We start from the raw sequence: 20,618 nt of genomic DNA, 5'->3' as shown, positions 1-20,618 counted from the left end.
TTCATTTAATATAATTAAATAAAAAGTAATATGGTATAATAATTATTTTTATTTACGTAAAAAAACTACAAGCATAAAATAAATTTATATAAACTATAAAAAAATGAAATTTATATTAAGTTATTCAATAATTTTTTATTTGATGATTTTATTTTAGAATTTATTATTAAATTAAAAATTGATTATTATCATTCAATTGTTGTATATATAAAATTTATATACTTAAGTTACTTATTTTCTAAATTAGAATTAGTAATAATGAAATATTTATAAATAATTTCTAAATAAATTAGATTATCGCACGAATGGCACTTAATGCATACAGTTAATAGCTCCTTCGTTTAGAGTTCATCCATTTTTTAATTAATTATATTAAATTTTTTATTCATAAAGATTATTTTTAAATAAATTTCTCAATTTACTTATATAACATTTATTAATGTAATATATTGTATTTTACAATATTGATAATATAAATTTAGTTTTTGTTAAATAAAATATACATTAAAGAGAAAAAAATCAAATCACAAATTTGTAGTATTGTATTGTATCATAATTAAAATGCATTAGGGACAAAATATTAGATTCACATGTAGCCTCATTTCACCGTCTTTCCTATTCATTGTACCACAAAATTGCCAAGTAAATTATATATATATATATATATATATATATATATATATATTAATTTTTTAAATACAAGAATTAATTAATTTAACTTATTATTACATAATTATTTTATAATACATTTAATTTAATAAATTTTAATAATTTTATATCAAATATTTTAATTTTATTCATTTCCTATTATTATTAATATTTATTTTATAAAGGATTACTTATAGACTTTCTTGTAGATTTAAACTCACAAAAAAATTTGCAAGTAATTTTCATTAGACAATTTTATTTTGAATTTTATTATTAAATTAAAACTTAGTATTATTAACTTATTACATATCTATAAAATTTATGTATTTCATTTTTAAATTAAATTTTTTTTATAATGAGATACTTATAAATGATTTAGTAAATAATAGTTTACTAAGAAAAATACTTTTTTTAACTAATAATTTGAAAAAAAAATTAATTTTTCCTGCGAATTAAAATTTACAAGAAAATAGTAACTTTACGTGTGAATTTTCCTGCAAGTTATTAAAATATTACGTGTGAATTATACTCCTAGAATAGTTTTCATGATGAAAAAAGTTTCCTACGATTTCTGGAATTTATTTTTTGCAAAAAATTAATTTTTATATTAAATAAAGTTTTAACATAATTTGTAAAAAAAAATTGTTAATTTATTTTTACAAAAGAAATTGCAAGAATTTCTTACGAATTTTATTTTGCAGAAACATCTCTAAAAATTTTCTTCAAATTTTTATTTGTTGGAAAATCTGCAAATATTTCCTGCAAATTTTTGTTTATAGGAAAATCTGCAGAAAAATAATATACTTCTAGTAGTGATGGTTCTTACATTTTTGAACTGACGTGGAATCATTATTGTAGCAGTTAAATCAATTTTTATGTTAATAAGTCAAGGTTTTTTTTTTATTAATTTCATTTTCTCTCCCACGTGGAATCACTTACATGACAATAACAAGTTCTGTAAACAGCATGCCTCTCCATACTTGATACTTGTCACAAGTTCACAACTCACACTATCTTCCTGCAGGAATATCTTGTGGGTCAAGCATTAATACACCTCTGGTTCACTAACATTTAGCATACTATACGTGCCACATCCCATCCCTGTAAACAATATACTGCTCATACTTGTCAATCATCGTCATTTTAATTAATCAGATTCATTCAACATCATACGGATACCACCTAAATATATATTGACCCTTGTATCTCAATTTACCAGAGTTCGAAAAGCTATCGTATCATTTCATTAGGTGAGACCAATTGTTCAATTACCCATCGATTATTGTGTAAAATTAAACCTAAATAATCTCACCTAGTTTCCCCACTCACAATTTGATGGGTTGAGAGTGCATTAGCATAAAATTAACTTATTATATATTAAAAGATCCTAGCTAGTGCATCCTTATTAGATGAATTTTCTCCAGTTTAAAGTAGATTATTATTAATTTGACTAGGCGAAAGGTTTCATTTGGGAGATCCAACAACTGGGCTCTTGCCTTTCAGTGGAAACTTGCTCAGTCTCATATCCCCCCATACACTCGAAACTTCCTTGAAAAACAAAGCTATTTGAATTGAGTCGCAGAGATGAAACCAAAAAAAGCCAATTCCACACTCATGGTCTTTGGTAAACATACTTTACAATTATTGTTCATTTGGCCTTTAAACCTTTATCTTTCCATCTTTGCATTTTCTACCAAGTGCTCCAATAAAAGTGTAGTGAGAACCACTATGATGGAATAACATGCTCTTCATATGCACACTTGTTGATGTTATTGCACATGTATATATATAATATATACAACTGACAAGTCATTAGTGAAAACGTTATGCACCACATAATCATTCATGCTACCTAACCCTAAGTGTAGAATATAATATTGACGGCTAAGGGGTGGATAAAATGACAAATTTTCATAACACTTTTCTCGAAATCTAATAGAATATTCATTTTGATAACGAAATGGCCGACTGTTCTAATTGCTTTGCTTCAACCGTAACGTGCGTGCCCATTGCGCATGGCTTTTGCTTTTTTTCCCTGAAACTGCATGGAAACACCGCGTGGGTCTCCATGGAAATAGATAATTAACTTTATCATCATTTATATTTTTTATTCCATTTCCATGCTGGTTGAAAGAGAAGTCTCAATGGCCAGGAAAGTACTTGCGGTCTTCCTAGCAACATCGTTTGTATACGTCTACTCGGAACCATGGATGTTAAAAAGGGGTTAGCTTCATTGTTTTTGTTTCATTTTTCAATTCCCCTTTACGCCTTCAAGCCCCAACGTTACACACACTATGGCAAAGGAGTCTTATGAATTGCTTATCGCAGAGGAGTCATATGAATTGCTCATCACTATATTGCTGCTTCTGATCATTTTCGGTTGTGGATGTTAGTATGTTACTATATTGGAAGGTACTTACACACACGCACACATTTGAAAGATATATAGTTTGTTACTTTCAACGAGGAGTAGAATTTGAGTCATGTCGACATGAAAAATATATTGTTTTGACAAATTATTACAGTATGTGATTTTAGTCTATCATTTTTTTTGTACATTAGTTAATTTCATGAATTGATCACTATGTTAGGTGGCAAATGAATGGTACAAAGAACTCGTTCAACCACAAGGGGAAAGGGCCAGAAGACAAGCAAGACTTCAGCAATGCGAATATCACAAGTGGCGCAGAGTGTAGCAGTAACTCGTGTGGGACGATGGACTCATTTAACTTGCAGGGTCGTGGCCAACAAATTTTCTCAGGCGCACATATACGAAGTGGCACTATCAATCCAGAACAGAACGACCTTAGTTTTCTCGATTTTTTCAGTTTAATAATGAGACTTTTTCGAAGGAAGAAACAGGATTAATCAAGGGAAACCTGATGTACACGAGTATCGATGTTACGTTGAAGTAATCTCGATTTTTAACTCTAGAGCCCACTATCTCCATTCAAGTTTTGCGTCACAAAATATCCTCTTCTGTTTTCTTTTATAGTCGTTTTGTCAGGATTTATTATTTTTTTCATTATTATTTTATTAAAATTAATGACTTATTAATTTTTTTCTTCATTTTTATCCTTGATAATTAATACATATTTACTGAACAATGTGTATTTATTTTTAATATTTATCTATTTTTTCTCCAACTACCCATAAAAGTTAATGTGCATTTATAAGAGCAATATGTTCCCAACAAAATACTATAAAAAAATAAATAAATAAAGGGACAATAAAATACTATAACCATTAATTCATGGACAGGTATAATTAAATACAGTAGGTTACAGTTCACGTGTAATCAATGCATTAATAATTAATATAGATTGCATTTCAACAGTCTCAAAAATACAAAAAAAAAAATAAAGGGTAAAATAGGAAAGTAAGTAATAAATATTTTTGAAAACTAAAATATCAATGATTTCCTTAAATCTCGTGCAAAACCTTAAACGACTATGAAAAAAAACGGAGAGAGTATAATGCTAAAATTGAAAAATGTTAAACACTACAACAAAATTTATTATTAACAACAATTATTCAATAATAATAAACTAGTTATCTATACTAGAGGGGTTGAGGCACTTCGTGCCTCTAATAATTATACATAGATAAATATTAAAAATTATAGAAGATATAAGAAATTTTTATCTTTTTTACATTCAAGAGTATAAAAGTCTACTAAAAAGTGAAGTTCAAAAAAGGTAGTTATTAAAATGTATTCTCTTTATAATAAGTATAAATTTTATTATCTAATAAAAATATTAATAACTAATATATAATAGTCACAAAAAATATATTTATAATACATCAAAATTTATTATTAATAATAATTATTTATTAGAAAAAAATTAAAGTCTTATATCAACTAAAGAAATTTAAATTTCATATCAATTAGAGATAAAATAATTAAATATATAATCTTTTAATTATTTATTTTTTAATCATTCTTAAATAAAAGGAAAATAAATGCCCTGTAAATCTTAGAAAATTCGTACAAAAGGGCCGTTTATTTGGATAATTGATCACCACGATTAAAAATAATAATAATAATAAAGACCAATGTAGAGATTGATTTAGAAAGTGTTTGTAGAGAATAATTTAGTTACCAAGTTATAATTAGCTAATAAGTTTCAAGATATGACTTGGTTACTTAAAAATAGGAGCAAACGTCAATTTTGGGAACATTTTAATTTGAAATGCTTCCTAATTTTCATGAGAGGTTGTTTTTCAATTTGGTCCATTATTTGTCTAGATTTCAACTTATGTTCATTTAAATCGTTATATACATACATTTTGAAAAATAGTTAAGTTGTCCATCTATTGAGTTTTGTGATAATCAAAACTCTAAAAGAATAATATTGTTTTTATTTAGTCACTGGATGTTCTTCCCTTTAATATATAACATCATCGAGTATTCAGAGTGAGGTTTGGAAACTCCAAGAGAGTACAAGTTATGGTGCAATGATTTCAATTACGTGTCATATATATGTTGTAAAGGCTTACAATTGTTGGATTAAAAGCACTCGAAATATATTCAAACAAAACTAATTAAGAAACCAAATTATTGATAAATAATCCAATAGCAATGGCAGAAGGTTAGCTTTCATTACCTTTTAGATTATGTTGTATATATTGATCTGAATATGTTTTAATTGGATTGTTTAACATGTTTGGATCATTTTTTCATGTATTTACATTTGATAACGGAACCTTTACGTATGTCTCTGCATTGCTTGATTTGTTGTTTTCTGTTACAAAAAAATCTTTAAAATTACCTAAGTTTTAATTCGGGTTCACAGTTGGTAACAAGTCAACATGATCCAGCTTAAGGTTGAAGATAATTGGAACACAAACTTATTCCTTTGTTTTGTTTTCTGATATTAATGAATGCACATAAGTTATTAAGAGCACGACACAAACTATAAGCACTTAAGAGTTCTTAGGCACAGCAGCAAGGTTGTGGTCTCCGTATGTACCTGTTTGTGGGTTCAAATCCTGGAGCATCTCTTTACTATACAATGATGAATCTAAGACACTAAATCAATAGGAGCAAGATAATTTTAAAAAATAAAAATAAATAAAAATTATTTTCGTGGAAATTGGAAAGAAATGAAATGAAAAATTTAATTAAATATTCTATAAAATACCCAGAAAGTTGAAAATTTAACAAATTTGTTAATTAGCATAGTAGTATTTGAATATTTTATGCAGACATACAGGAGGCGGAGTTACGGGGAGGGAGGCGTTCAAGACATATCAAGGGCGAACATCAACATTGGCCATAATGTTGGGCATATCCAACCCCCTGTCATGCGCATTCCTACAACGAAACCAAGCCAATAATTAACCTTCATGCTGCAATTCCAGGGATTTATATTTCTTATTTCCTATTCAAATCAATTCAAGGATCTTGCAATCTCAACTATATATTTTTCTACAAATTATGTGAACTTATGTGTGTATTTTCTTTTTAAAGTTTATAGATATATCTACATCGTACTCTAAAATTAATAACTTACGTTCAACTTCTACTGTTGAAATGTTATATTAAGAGAATTTATGTGTGTTTCATGATAAATTTCTGACTGCCAAAACTTACTTTGTGATGTTAAACATAAATTTAAAATATAATATATAAAAGTGCTTTATGTTGCATCGCTTTACATACCTGCATAATGTTTAAACCGGCCTGAGTAGAATACTCTGATGGAATCTTCACATATTCTCTCTCGGTAGTGCACTGCAAAGACTTGAATAGTGTGCAAGTCTTTGTGCAAAAGATATAATAATAAATAGATGCAGGATAAAAGTTTGACAGAAATATATACCTCATACCCTACCTACTTGCCCTATTCATATATTGATATATTTAGTTATCTTCGCCTTTTCCATGTGAGGTTGCCTGAAAAATGCTTCCTCCAGTAAATCTTACTAAAATTACTTTCTATAATGAACTCTTGCTTTATCCATCGGAAAATATTCTCAAGTTTTGTCATTGGTCAACTGATTGGCTTAAGACCTAAATATTCCAAAGAGCTAGGGTTCAGATCAACATTACTTTTATTTCAAGTATTAACTCCTTTTTATTAACCTTATCTACTTTGGATTTCATTTATTAATTTTTTAATATATATATAGTAATGGTGTTTACAATATGTCTAAATATGGTTAGTTTAAAAAATGAATAATTTATTTTTTATGAAATTTTTTATTCATACTTTAAATCTTTATGATGTTATTTAAATTTAAAAATATTATTAATTTTTTTTAGTAATTTTATAAGATTAAGATGCTGTTATATATTTAATTTTTTGTACTATAGTTTAGCTTTTATATATATATATATATATATATATATATATATATATATATATTAAAAAAATAAAATAAAAAACTTTATGAAGTTATTATGCATAAAGTCTCTTTATTTAAAAGACATATTTTTCTACAAAAGACCTTAACGACTATTTGACCATTATAAGACATTTTTATAAACTATTTATCGGAATGAAATTATTTTGAAATCCATTAGACTTTTGAAATTATGTATAATAATATAACTATAATTTATAGCGACACCAATAACATATCATTTTTTAAAAATTATTTTTCATGCAATATAGTAATATATACCATGTGGAAATTGCAAAATTTAATAGTAATAAAATGATATCATTATTAGATGTAACGATTTATTGTTAACTAAAAAAATTATATATCTTTTTTTGTCATTATAGGCTATAACACTCTTATTTATTTATTTATTTGGTTGCTATAAATTATAGTAACTTTAAAATAAAAAAATGGGTTAATTTTAAATATAAAAAAATTGGGGGTTGCTATTCATTAGTGGGCATATATAGTGACCCTGCTCTTTTTTTCCTTTTATTTATTTATTTGGTTTGTTTTTTATTTATTTTTAAAAATGATAAATAAAGATAACTAATTTAAAAATTAAAAAACATGCAAGATAATTTTAATAAATATGACATTTTTTTAAAAATAAATTTCTTTCATTTTTTAAAATATTATAAATTTTAAAAAATCAATCACATTTTTTTGTCGTTATTTGCTATAACAACTATTTTTTTAATTTTGGATTTCTTTTTTCGTTGGTGACCATAGCGGGCCCCTTTGTTTTTTTTTTTCTTTTTCTTTTTCTTTTTTATGTACTTATTTTTTGGGTTTGTTAATTTCATTTATTTTCAAAAATTGATAAATAAAGATAAATTATTTTAAAAAAAATTAAAATAATATGCAAGATTTTTTAATAAATATATTATTTTTTGTAAAATCAATCAATTTCATTTTTTTAAAATATTACACATTTAGGAAGAAAAAAAAGCTAATGAAATGAAAAATATAACAAATTCTTTTTAAATAAATCACTTATAAAATATTACACATTTAAAGGAATAAATAACTTTTTTATTGTTATAAGTTATAACAACTTAAAAAAAAAAAAACTTAATTAGAAGGAGAGTTCTACCAGATTTAGTGGATAGTTCTTGTCCCTTCTGCCACTTAATACTAGAGTCGGTATCACACTTTTTTTTTCCTCTTGTTATGAAGTATATTGGATTTGGAAAGAATGTTTTTACTGGTTTGGGACCCCTACAGTTTTGCCTAATGATCCTACTCTACATTTTAATCAAATTCCATATAGTCTGGCAGTGGAGAAATTAACAAGGATGGAAAGTTGTATGGTGTGCTAACACGTGGTGTATATGGAGGTAGTACAGAAATAATTGTGTCTTTAATGGAAATGCCTTAGACAAAGAAAAGTTGAAGCATGATACGCTTTTCACTTCATGATCTTAGCTCATATCCTCCCAACTTTTGGTAGACTACTCATTCAATCAATGGGTGGTCAATCTAAGAGCTTGCCTATCATCATCATGTGTGGGGGGTAAAGGTGGCTAGAAAATAACTTGTAAAGGATTGGGGTATTTTGCTGACCCAAAAAAAATGGTCTAGTAGGGGTGACAGTGGATGTACATCATATATGGCAAGAGTTGGGTGGCCCAATAGTTATTATAATCAAAATTGGTGGGCTGAGGGAGGGAGTTGTACTAAGGAGAGAAGGAAATGGTTCAATTAGAAAGTTAACTTGGCTTTTTTGGGTGGACTGGTTTCTATGATATGTAGAATTTTATTCATAGAAGGAGATATGCAATATAAAAGAGGAATTTAATTGGAGGGTATTTGAAGGAAAAGAATGGTGGTTGTATAGTATATGAAGGGGGAGATGGAATGAGATTACTTTGAAGCAATTTAAACAACTAGTTGGCTCACAAGGTGAGGATTAGGTAGCAGTATATTACTGAAATGTTGTTAGAATGTGACAATGTTAATTACAAGTCCCAATTGGTCACTTTGATGTTTAACGCATAATCGGTGGAAGGGCCAAGTTTAGTTGAAGGGAAGAAAAAGTAGTGGACAAATTGATGGAGTAATGTTGATGTTCCGTACAGTAGACTACAAACATTCTGCTCCTTCAAGTGCAACAGTAAGCCATGAAGATGCCAACAAGCCATGAAAATGATGGAATTGTATGTTGGTTAATTCTACAATATTTTGATCATGTATTTCATTGTGTTTGTTCTATTATAACTAGTGGACTATTAGATGGTGTTTGGATGTTATTTGTATCTAAATTGTTATTTGTATCTAAACTTATTTTAATCACACAATAAATATAATATATGTTAGTATATTATTAAAAAGTGTGGGTATATAACTATATGTTAAATAGATATATACTTACATATATTGTATCTATATAATGACACTTTTTATATGTCACTATATGTAACATTAATTTCTTGTAATATGTGCTTAATTAAATGCTTCTATCTCTATTTAACAAAGATTGAGTTGTTTGTATTGTACATGGTATTATCTTTTCCCTTATTTGAAATTATTTTGTTGTTTCTCTTCTTCTATGCTAATAAAGTAATAGCAGACATGATATATTGTTGTATTTTCTTCTGCATTACTTCTATTTAAGTACGTAGTGTACTACTATGAATTTAGACAAGGGAAAAGAAAATTTTCTCACTGGAGCACAGTATGCATCTGAAAAATGAAATTTGCTATAAATATTATCCTCGGTACCTTTTGAATTTAGACAAGGAAAAGAAATTTTCTCATTGAGCACAGGACGGATCTGAAAACTGAAATTTGCTTTGAATTAATAAATGTTGTTTTCAAGTTCTTCTTGATGCAGAAAATGAATAAAGTTTTGTTTCTAGATGTGTTCAAGTTTATCATCAAAATATTCATGGATAGCTTTCATATTCTTTTTTTTTTTTCTATTTGATACTGACTTACCAAACAATTATTCTAAATGTTTAGTGAAGTCAAAAAAAAGATACATTAGTAATATTATCAAAATATTGCTATCTGCTAATAATATGCCAAACTATTGTTAAAACCTTTTACTAGGATGACGTTTATGTTGTATATGCGAAAATATTACTAATACAAATTAATTCTACCATAAAGTTTCCTTTTTCTGGAAAACCAAAATTCTCTATCTAAAAATTAATGGCTAAATGTGTAGTATCGGTACAGGGAAAGGTTAAGAAATAGAAAAGATTAAAAGGGATCATTAAGTAGTGTCCAACTCAACAAAAAAAACAAAAAAAAAAATCATAAACAAACAGACCAAAAAAGAGACCCAAGGTCACGACCTAGCTTGTGTAACAGTGTCCAACTCAAAACTACGTCAAGACATGGATCAACAAAAAAAAAATCACATTAAAAGACTATATACACTTTTTTTTTTCTTACCACATTCCCAGCTGAGAATGAAACTAATTAGAATGTATTTGTTTTGTTGTTAAAAATTTGTAAATTTGGGTTGAATAGAAAAGATAAAAAAAAAACTTGTTTTGTATTTGGTGCTTTAAAAAGAATGATTATACGTTTTCATTGAAAAAACGGATTTTCAAACATGCAGTTAATTAGGGACATAAAAGTTATTAATTATTAAAGTGAGATTTAGCTCTTTCTAAATAAAGCCGCTCACACATATGGTCAACATATGCCTGATTTATTGTGCAATAATTTTTTATCTGTTTATTAATGCAATATTTTGTAACAAAAAAGAAAATGCAATATTTGGAACACAGTTTAATTACCTTATAGTATAACTATTAATTTTAATGAATAAATAAGATTTGGTTGAGTCAGTAATTTAGATTTATAATGTTCAAAATTTTAGTTAATTTTCAAGTCAACCTTCTCGTTGGTTAGAATGTGATTAGGCCAACTAGAAGTTTATAAAATTAACTTATCATTTTGGGCATTCAAACCAAATTAAATTCATTTTTAGCTAATTCATCTCACAATATCTCTAATTTCTAACAACAAATGAAATATTTTTTTAAATTGAATTTTCTGTAGTATGTTCTTTTTTAGCATTAAAACTCCATGGTTTAATGTTTTTTTCCCCTGTAACACTGTACAAAACTGTAGAATCATCATTTTTGTTACTTTTTATAATTAGAAGTGCTCATTAAACTTAGTAATTCATTGTCTGAATTCTAAAACTACAAAAATTCTTGATATCTTTCCATCAATGGGCAACAAAAGCTACCCAATTCCGTAGTCATATCCTTATGAGCTGTCTTGACTCAATATAGTAGTGATACTAATTAAAAAAATTATGAAGTGCTTTAATTGAAATTGCTTGGTATTTCTTCTACCCCAACCCATTATATGATTACTGGTTAGGTGACTCTATATGGGTATATATAGATAGCTCAGAGACACTCACTAGTCACTTTACCATAATTACTCCCTGTAAATTGTAATGTTTCTCAATTGCCTATGCAAGTTCTGCTGCAATTTTTTTTCCACCCTTTTATTTTCGTCGATAATATATATTAGGGACTTGGGGGATCGTTAAGAAATAAATAAATAGATAAAAAAACTCTTATATATTAAAAATTACCGTGAAGGAATTTTAATAAAAAAAATTATCTTTTTGATCCATATCTTTGTTTAACATTTGCGGATATATTAATTACTCACATGGAATGATTAATTACCATACATAAACGTGTGAGAGATCAACTTTACATAGCTAATCTTAAAACTTCACAATATTTAATACAGTACTTCACAAATAATGGAGTGTCGTAACCAGGATCACGACGGGATGACGCTAACATTTATTTTTCAATGGAGCCGCCACCAATATTTTATTTTAAGGGAAAAATATTAGAAAACCCTTTAAAAGATAATCTTTAAAATTAAAGTTGGGTTCGGGAGTCGATTACGTGTAGGGAAGGTATTAACACCCTACAACGCCTGTAAAAACAGTACATTTAATTAATTGCACAAAATTACATAAATTTATAAATATTTAATTTACTCCTCAAAAATGTATGTGAGATATATTTTTTTTAATCTAAGATGCCCTTTTTTGTATTTTTATTAGAAAATTATAGTGATTTGGGCTAGCAAATGGCTAATCAATAAATTCTTCCAATAACATGAAAGATAGAATTGTTATTCAATCAATGTTATTGATTTTTATTTGTTGATACTAAATTATGCTTAGGACAATGAATAATTGTTATATTAACTTTTATGATTTACATGATATTAGAGGGTAGAAATGCTACTCAATTAATATCATTAACCATAAAATAAGTGTACATGAAGGAAAATTATGTTTATATTTTTATCTAAGGAAGTAGATTTTGCATAAGGATTCAAGTTAGTAAATGGCTAATCAATAAATCCCTCCGAAGAGTATTGGACGAAAATTTTTAGCCCTGAAAACTGTGCCCCAGACGTCTATTTATAGAAGTCAGACCTGACCAGAACGGCCCGTTCCAAAATCAGAACGGCCCGTTCTAAAAATGGACGTTATGTGTTAAATGTGAATTTGGAACGGCCAGTTCTAAATTCAAAACGGCCCGTTCTAAACGCGCAACGGCCCGTTCTAAAAATGGACGTTATGTGTTAAATGTGAATTTGGAACGGCCAGTTCTAAATTCAAAACGGCCCGTTCTAAACGCGCAACGGCCCGTTCCAAATAAGGAAGTTTAGGCCTTTTAACTGACTTGGAACGGCCCGTTCCCATCTTGGAACGACCCGTTCTCAATTAGGGTTGCTGTGCTTTTTTGTAACTAGGAACGGCCTGTTCCGAATATGGAACGGCCCATTCCGAATATGGAACGGCCCGTTCCGAATTTGGAACGGCCCGTTCCGAATTTGGAACGGCCCGTTCTGGGCTACCTAACATTTTTTTTTTGGCTTCAAACTTTCTTGTTGTCACCTCCATACTTTGAGAGCTCCTCCTCTTCATAGTAAATGTCCATTTCATTAATTTTGTGAATCCGGATAAAATTGATTATTCACAGTTGCCCCTCTTTATTTATTTCTTATTAAATAATCTAAATAAGGTAATTTAGATCATTTGTGATAAGAAAATAAATAAAGATGAGAATTAATTTTATCCAGCTACCCAAGACATAGCTCCTATTGTTGATGAAGTAAGTTCTTGAAAGATTCAATGTTTTTGCTTGAATAGTCCAATGCTAGAATGTTGTGTTGAGTTCATCAAGTGTTTTTGGATCAACTGAATGTTAATGTTGAATGCTTGTCTTGGAGGGGTTGAATGCTTGTGCTTGATCAACCGAATGCCAATGCTAAAGTGGTTGAATGCTTGTGCTTGATCAACCGAATGCTAATGTTTGATGTGGTTGAATGCTTGCGCTTGATCAACCAAATGTCAATGTTTGATGGAGTGGTCAAATGTTTGTGCCGGATCGACCGAATGCTTATGCTGAAGTGGTTGAATGCTTGTGCTTGATCAACCGAATGCCAATGCTGAAGTGGTTGAATGTTTGTGCTTGATCAACCAAATGTCAATGTTGATTCAATCAAATGCTAGTGCTGGATTGATTGAATGTTGATGGACTGAATGCTAATGCTGGAGTGGTCGAATGTTTGTGCTGTATCGACCGATTGTTGGTTCCAATTCAATCAAATGCTAGTGCTGGATTGATTGAATGTTGATGGACTGAATGCTAATGCTGGAGTGGTTGAATGCTTGTGCTGTATCGACCGATTGTTGGTGCCAATTCAATCAAATATTGGTGCTGGATTGATTGAATGTTGATATTGGATCGACCAAATGCTTATGCTGGATTAGTTGATGGGTCGCGCCAGGTAAATACTGGGCTTATACAAAAGAAATTGTAACTTGTGCCAGGTAAGTACTAGACTTATGCAAAAGAAAAATGTAACTTGTGTCAGGTAGATACTGGGCTTAAAAAGAAAAATATAATTGGTGCCAAGAAGATACTGGGCTTTAAAAGAAAAATGTAACTGGTGCCAGGCAGATACTGGGCTTGAAAAGAAAAATATAACTGGTGCCAGGCAGATACTAGGCTTTAAAAGAAAAATGTAATTGGTGTCAGGCAGATACTGGGCTTTAAAAAGAAAAATATAATTGGTGCCAGGCAGATACTGGGCTTAAAAAGAAAAATATAACTGGTGTCAGGCAGATACTAGGCTTTAAAAGAAAAATGTAATTGGTGTCAGGCAGATACTGGGCTTTAAAAGAAAAATATAACTAGTGCCAGACAGATACTTGGCTTAAAAAGAAAAATATAACTAGTGTCAGGCAGATACTGGACTTTTAAAAGAAAAATATAATTGGTGCCAGGTAGATACTGGGCTTTAACAAAAGAAAATGCAACTTGTGCCAGGCAGATACTGGGCTTATATAAAAGAAAAATATAACTTGTGCCAGGTAGATACTGGACTTAAATAGAAAGTCAAATGTGAAGTAAGGGCTTAGCCTAAAAACTCTACGTCATAAGTTCTAGGAAGCAAGAGATGCAAATGAAATGTGATGCAATGGTGATATGATGCAAAATGTTATGAGACATAACTTTCGAGACTTAAACTTTTGTTTATTTCCCTTTTTGTTTTTGCTTTTGCTTTATTTTTCAGAAATTCCTCATTGTGACACACAGCCAAGGATCATGGATGAGTGAGGCCTTTGAACGCTCTTTGACTTGAATGACAGTTGGTTATTCCCTTGGATTACCCTTAAGCTGTTGTAAGTACTTATGAGTTGAAACAACGTTATTTTGTTGGTTGCGCTTTTTCCAGAAATTATCAAGCATACTGTGGCTTTTAAAACTCATAAAAATAAATTGTAATGCCTTGAATTTTCTTTTTTTAGATGTAATATGCATTTCCTTTCGGTATATTATCATAAAATGCAAAAAGAATTGATAACAAAGAAGTAGGATAATCTTATTTAAGAGAGCAAAAAAAATGTGTATACAAAGGAAGTCATCGTATGACAAGAATGAAAAATATTTACAACGGTAGCAATGGGAGGTAGTTGTTTATGTGAGTGACATTTTCCAGATGAACAATGCTAGTACTACACTTCAATAATCTTGATTGCTCGCCAATAAACTTTAGAAGATAATTCAATGCATTTTGCCCCAGTTTTTAGCTCTGCCATGGCTTGCCCCAATTGATACCTCAAAAATTGGCATGATACTTATCTGCTAGATTGCTTTTTCGGGTTTTCAACCTAGCATGTTGATCTGAATTTGCTTAGATCGCCTTTTCAGGTTTTCAATCTAGCCAGGTCTTTTTTTTTGTGTTTTTTTTTTTTACCTAATTTTTGTCTAGATTGCTCTTTTGAGTTTTCAACCTAGTGGGTTGCTCTAACTTTTGCCTAGATCACCCTTTCGGGTTTTTAATCTAGCGAGCCTCCCTTTTTTTTTGTTGACTTTAATTTTTGCCTAGATTACTCTTTCAAGTTTTCAATCTAGCAGGTCGCTCTAACTTTTGCCTAGATTGCCCTTTCGGATTTTCAATCTAGGCAGCATTTTTTATATATACTTTTTTTTTTGCCTAGGCTACTCTCTCCAGTTTTCAACCAATGCGTATATCGCCCTTTTAAGTTTTCAATCTAGCGAGCTTTTTTTTTGTATAATTGGCCTGTCGCCACCGGCCCGAAACGGGCTTTCGGCATTCGCGAAGGATGGTTGGACTCGTTTATTTGTTTAAAAATAGTGGATTGCTAGAATGACTTATTCTCAAACTGAGACCTCGTCAAACGAGCAATTTTATTAAAAGGCTCACTAATCCATATTAATCCCAAGCGGGACCCTCCATGGATTAGTGGTTTTCGCAAAAGGAGGGTTCGTGGAGTCGCCACCAATGTTTTACTCAAAACATTGGAAAAAGGGATAAGGCAATTGATTTAAAAATCAACTTTGGCCACTACAACCAGAGTTGGGTAAGGGAGTCGGTTACGCGTGGGGAAGGTGTTAGCACCCCACAGCGCCCCTTTCGGGTTCCCTATGACAGATTATTTTTAACAGAACAGTATAAAATTACTAAATTACCCCTATTTATTCTAAACAATTATGAATTGACTATCTACATGATGACAGTTTAAATATGCACACAGAAAGCAGTAAAAGGAAGGATTTAAGAAGAAACCTCTTGAAGCGTGCTTTTATATATATTGAGTAAGACTGGGAAGCTTTTTGGCGTTCCCTCGCTCTACAAGCTCGCTCGCTCCTTCCTAAAAACTTTTGACTATGGAAATCCGGAGGATTTCCCTTCGACTAGGTTCGAATCTCCAAGCTAAGTGCTCGGAATTCCGGAACTTCGTCGGATCGACTCCCAGAGAGATTTCTAGGGCAGAACACTGCTCAAAAACCCCAGAATACTCAAGGAGGGAGTCAAAACTGAGTAAAAAAGTGTGGTAGGACGTCCAAATGGCCTCCTATTTATAGGAATGGGCCTCAATACGGCCTACAGGGGCAATACGGCCGTATTGAAATTTTTGAACTTCAATACGGTCGTATTGAAGTTCAATACGGCCGTATTGAAGTTCAGAAATTTCAATACGGCCGTATTGAATTCAATACGGCTGTATTGAAGCTTCAATACGGCCGTATTGATTTCAGTACGGCCGTATTGAAGTTTCAGAAACTTCAATACGCCGTATTGAGTTCACTGTGGCCATATTGAAGCTTCAATACGGCCGTATTGGGGTTCAGTACGGCCGTATTGGGCTTTTTCCCTCCACTTCTTTATTTTGAGCTATTCTAAGACCTCTAGACCTACAGAGAACCCTCCTAGGGCCTTCGAGGAGTCCTTCTGGCTGATTATCCTTCAGTCTTCGAGAGTCTTCAAGCTTTATTTCCGACCCGGACAATTTTAGGGGTCTACAGCTGCCCCCCCTTTACTTAGTCAAACGGTCTTTTGGTGTACCGGCTGACAAGTAAAGGAGTTGACCCAATTGTCCGGGTGATGTGCCGACCTTCTGACTTGTAATGTCTTCCGGTGGAAAATTGTTGAGTAGCCTCTCCAGGTTGTTGCATACCTTGGCGCTTCTGACAACCTCGGTAGCTGAGTTTAACATCAACGTGCCTCTGACGACGCTGATGGCTGAGTATTGTCTCTCCAGACCTTGAGTATTGTCTCTCCAGACCTTGAGTACTGTCTCTCCAGACTTTGTTTGAGTATTGTCTCTCCATACTTTATTTGAGTATCGTCTCTCCAGACTCTGAGTACTGTCTCTCCAGACTTCGAGTACTGTCTCTCCAGACTTCGAGTATCGTCTCTCCAGACTTTGAGTATCGTCTCTCCAGACTCTGAGTACTGTCTCTCCAGACTTTGAGTACCGTCTCTCCAGACTCTGAGTACTGTCTCTCCAGACTCTGAGTATCGTCTCTCCAGACTCTGAGTATCGTCTCTCCAGACTCTGAGTATCGTCTCTCCAGACTTCGAGTACTGTCTCTCCAGACTTTGTTTGAGTACTGTCTCTCCAGACCTCGAGTACTGTCTCTCCAGACTTTGTTTGAGTATTGTCTCTCCAGACTTTATTTGAGTATCGTCTCTCCAGACTCTGAGTACTGTCTCTCCAGACTTCGAGTACTGTCTCTCCAGACTTTGTTTGATTGTGTTGCCTCTGTGTAGGCTGTTATCCGCTAGGGGATTTTGTCATTAGTTGTGATTGGCCTCTTCTGTTAGGCGTATCAGCTTGACGTTCAATGATTGGCTGGAAAGCCGGATTCCACTTGGGGAATACTTATTGATATTTTTGATTTTCTTCTCCTTTTTGCAGGGATGCCTCTTGAGTAGGCGATTGGGGATTTGGGGATCTTATTGTGTCCCAGAGTATTATTTAGGAAGCCTCTACAGGCTTAGCCTCGCTCAGTGCTTTGAGTCGGAGAGCTATCTTCCACCGAGGAAGTGTTAAGTCCTTTGACTTGTATATACTGTTTGGATGATCGCACTTCCATTGGGGATTGCGTCGATTTTGCTTTGATAGCTCTCGCTGGGGATTTTTCCGTGAGCTTGAGCTGAGGTTCCCTCTGGGGAGTATTATTTCTGCGAGCCTCTCCAGGCTCAGTTATTCTGCATACTGTGGAGGATATGGAGTATTATTTTGGTAAGCCTCTCCAGGCTTAGTTATTTGGTACAGATTGTTTGTTGGATTTTCTATATCCTTGCCTTTTTTATTTTCGGCTTTTTCTGTATTTTGCCTTTTCTTCTGATTTTGGCTTTTTCTGTATTTTGCCTTTTTTATGTTTTTGGCTTTTGCTGTACAGAAATTAAAAGTGTTAAAGAAATTAGATTTATGAGAGAGTATTATTTCGGCAAGCCTCTCCAGGCTCAGTTATTTTGTAGGAGTATTATTTCGGCAAGCCTCTCCAGGCTCAATTATTCTGTGGGAGTATTGTTTCGGCAAGCCTCTCCAGGCTCAATTATTCTGTACGAGTATTATTTCGGCAAGCCTCTCCAGGCTCAATTATTCTGAGAGTATTATTTCGGCGAGCCTCTCCAGGCTCAGTTATTTTGAGAGAGTATTATTTCGGCGAGCCTCTCCAGGCTCAGTTATTTTGAGAGTATTCTTTCGGCAAGCCTCTCCAGGCTCAGTTATTCTGTATGATGCTGTTGATTTTCTGAATCTTTGTATTTTGCTTGCTGCTGTCATACACAAGCAATTTTCTATTTTTCTATTTTATGCGGTTGCCTCATGATAAGGTCTTTGAATGTGCAACTAATGTGTGTGTGATGCACAAATGCAATACAATTTTTTACTTTTGTTCATTTATTTAGAAAAGTGAGTGGCTCTCCCTATCCTCTTCTTCTTGGAGGACTTTCTGTCATTGACGCGAGGGAGTATTTTTGTGAGCCTTTATGCAGGAGATTATGGATTTTACAGGAACCCCTCCAATTTTCTTTTATTGACCGATTATTAATGGAATTTCGTACAATTTTATGAAAAACCAATTCAGAGGCATAATCACATGGTCAAGAAAGAAAAGAAACAAATGGATATTTTTATTGATATTCACAAGTGTTTTTACAGAAAGATATACAGAAGGAAATTTCTGAAGAATGGCTGGCCAGGGTAGGCTATATACATTGGGCTTAACAATTATATCTGTAATTGTTGCTCTTTACGTTCCCCTAATTGCTTCGGCCTGAGCCAGGAGTGTAGATGCTGCAAGATGCTTGCTTCTAGAAGATAATCACTTGAACCGCCTTTCGGTTTTCGGTTTAAGCGATCGTTGTTTGCTTTGCTTTTACATCTTATTCTTTTGCCCCTAACTTTTGCTTAGGACGTATCCTAACGGGGTAAATTTGCCTTTGTTTTGCCTAGTACCCTTGTACTGGCAGGCTTTTTATTTTGCCCTAACTTTTGCCTAGGACGCCCTTTTTGGGTTTTCATCCTAGCGGGCCTATGCAAGCAACGTCTTCAAGCATAGTACTTCTTTACCACGTCAGTGTTGACTAAGTATCGAAGTTCTTCTCCATCCATGTTTGTGAGGATCAATGCTCATCCTGAGAAGGCTCGTTTTCCCACGTATGGTCCTCCGTGATTTGGGGCATACTTTCCGATTTTGTCCTTTTGAGTTGGTAGTAATTTCTTCATTACCAACTCTCCCTCATGGTAGACTCGAGGGTGGACTTTCTTGTCAAAAGCCTTTTTGATCTTCCTCTGATAGGCTTGACCATGGCATATGGCGTTCAGCCGTTTCTTTTTGATAGGGTTCAACTGGTCATATTGGCTTTGAACCCATTCTGCCTCGGAAAGTTTTGTTTCCATGATTACCCTTAGATAGAATATCTCGACTTCGATGGGTAGAACTGCCTCCGCCTCCACCTCATAAACGAGTGAGAATGGAGTAGCTCCTGTAAATGGACGTACTGAAGTCCTATAGCCATGAGGAGCGAAGGGTAACATCTCGTGTCAGTCTTTAAATGAGACAACCGTCTTTTGCACTATTTTTTTGATGTTCTTATTGGTTGCCTCGACTGCCCCGTTCATCTTTGGCCGATATGGGGAAGAGTTGTGGTGTTGGATCTTGAATTCTTGGCACAGTTCTTCCACCATTTTGTTGTTCAGATTAGATCCATTATCAGTGATGATTTATTTCTCCATGCTTCCACTAGATTATTCTAAAATCTTTTGGGACAAGAGAGAAAAGAAGGGAAAGATATTTTTGTTTTGAAGTTTGTATTTTAGAGGGGATTATTTTTCAAAAATGGTTTTTGTAAGAATGGATGGCCAAGGTAGGCTTATGTGTTTAGGCTTGCTTGATTAAACACTTATGAAGTTAAGAAAATCTTTGTTTATTGACGTTGTGATTTTGACAACTTGGATAGCTGCTCTTGAACCTTTCTTTTTGAATTCGGTTCATGTTACCATCATGGATTTCTTTTGTTTTTTGATTGTCCTTATTTTTGCCTAAAACACCCTTTTGTGGCGTTTTAGCGGACCTTTGTTTTTGTTTATTATTGTAACCCTAACTTTTGCCTAGGTCACCCTTTTGTGGGATTCCTAGCGGGTCTTTTTATCTTTAGGATTTCTTTATCCATGATGGCACTTATTGAGGCCAAGAAAAGGTGCTCCAAGTTGACACACACACTTCCACATAAAAATGATGTGGGTT

The 20,618-nt window shown here is 32.2% G+C and overlaps 1 protein-coding gene across 2 annotated transcripts in view; it reads left to right on the top strand.

Annotated features, from left to right (window-relative positions):
• Positions 1–3,754, top strand: part of LOC109812499 (uncharacterized) — a 58,296-nt gene extending 54,542 nt beyond the window's left edge. Inside the window, exons 3-5 of one of the 2 annotated variants that reach the window (XR_014427971.1) lie at positions 2,801–2,871; positions 2,977–3,060; positions 3,240–3,754. The gene's annotated coding sequence lies outside the window, so the exon portion shown is untranslated. Of the gene's footprint in view, positions 1–2,800; positions 3,061–3,239 lie in introns of both variants that reach the window. The other variant, XR_014427970.1, reaches the window with a different exon arrangement.
• Positions 3,755–20,618: the final 16,864 nt, after the last annotated feature.

This window comes from Cajanus cajan, chromosome 7 (assembly GCF_000230855.2).
Source record: "Cajanus cajan strain Asha chromosome 7, NIPB_CcT2T_4, whole genome shotgun sequence".
Taxonomy (NCBI): domain Eukaryota; kingdom Viridiplantae; phylum Streptophyta; class Magnoliopsida; order Fabales; family Fabaceae; genus Cajanus; species Cajanus cajan.
This window is presented reverse-complemented; position numbering and strand designations above follow the sequence as displayed.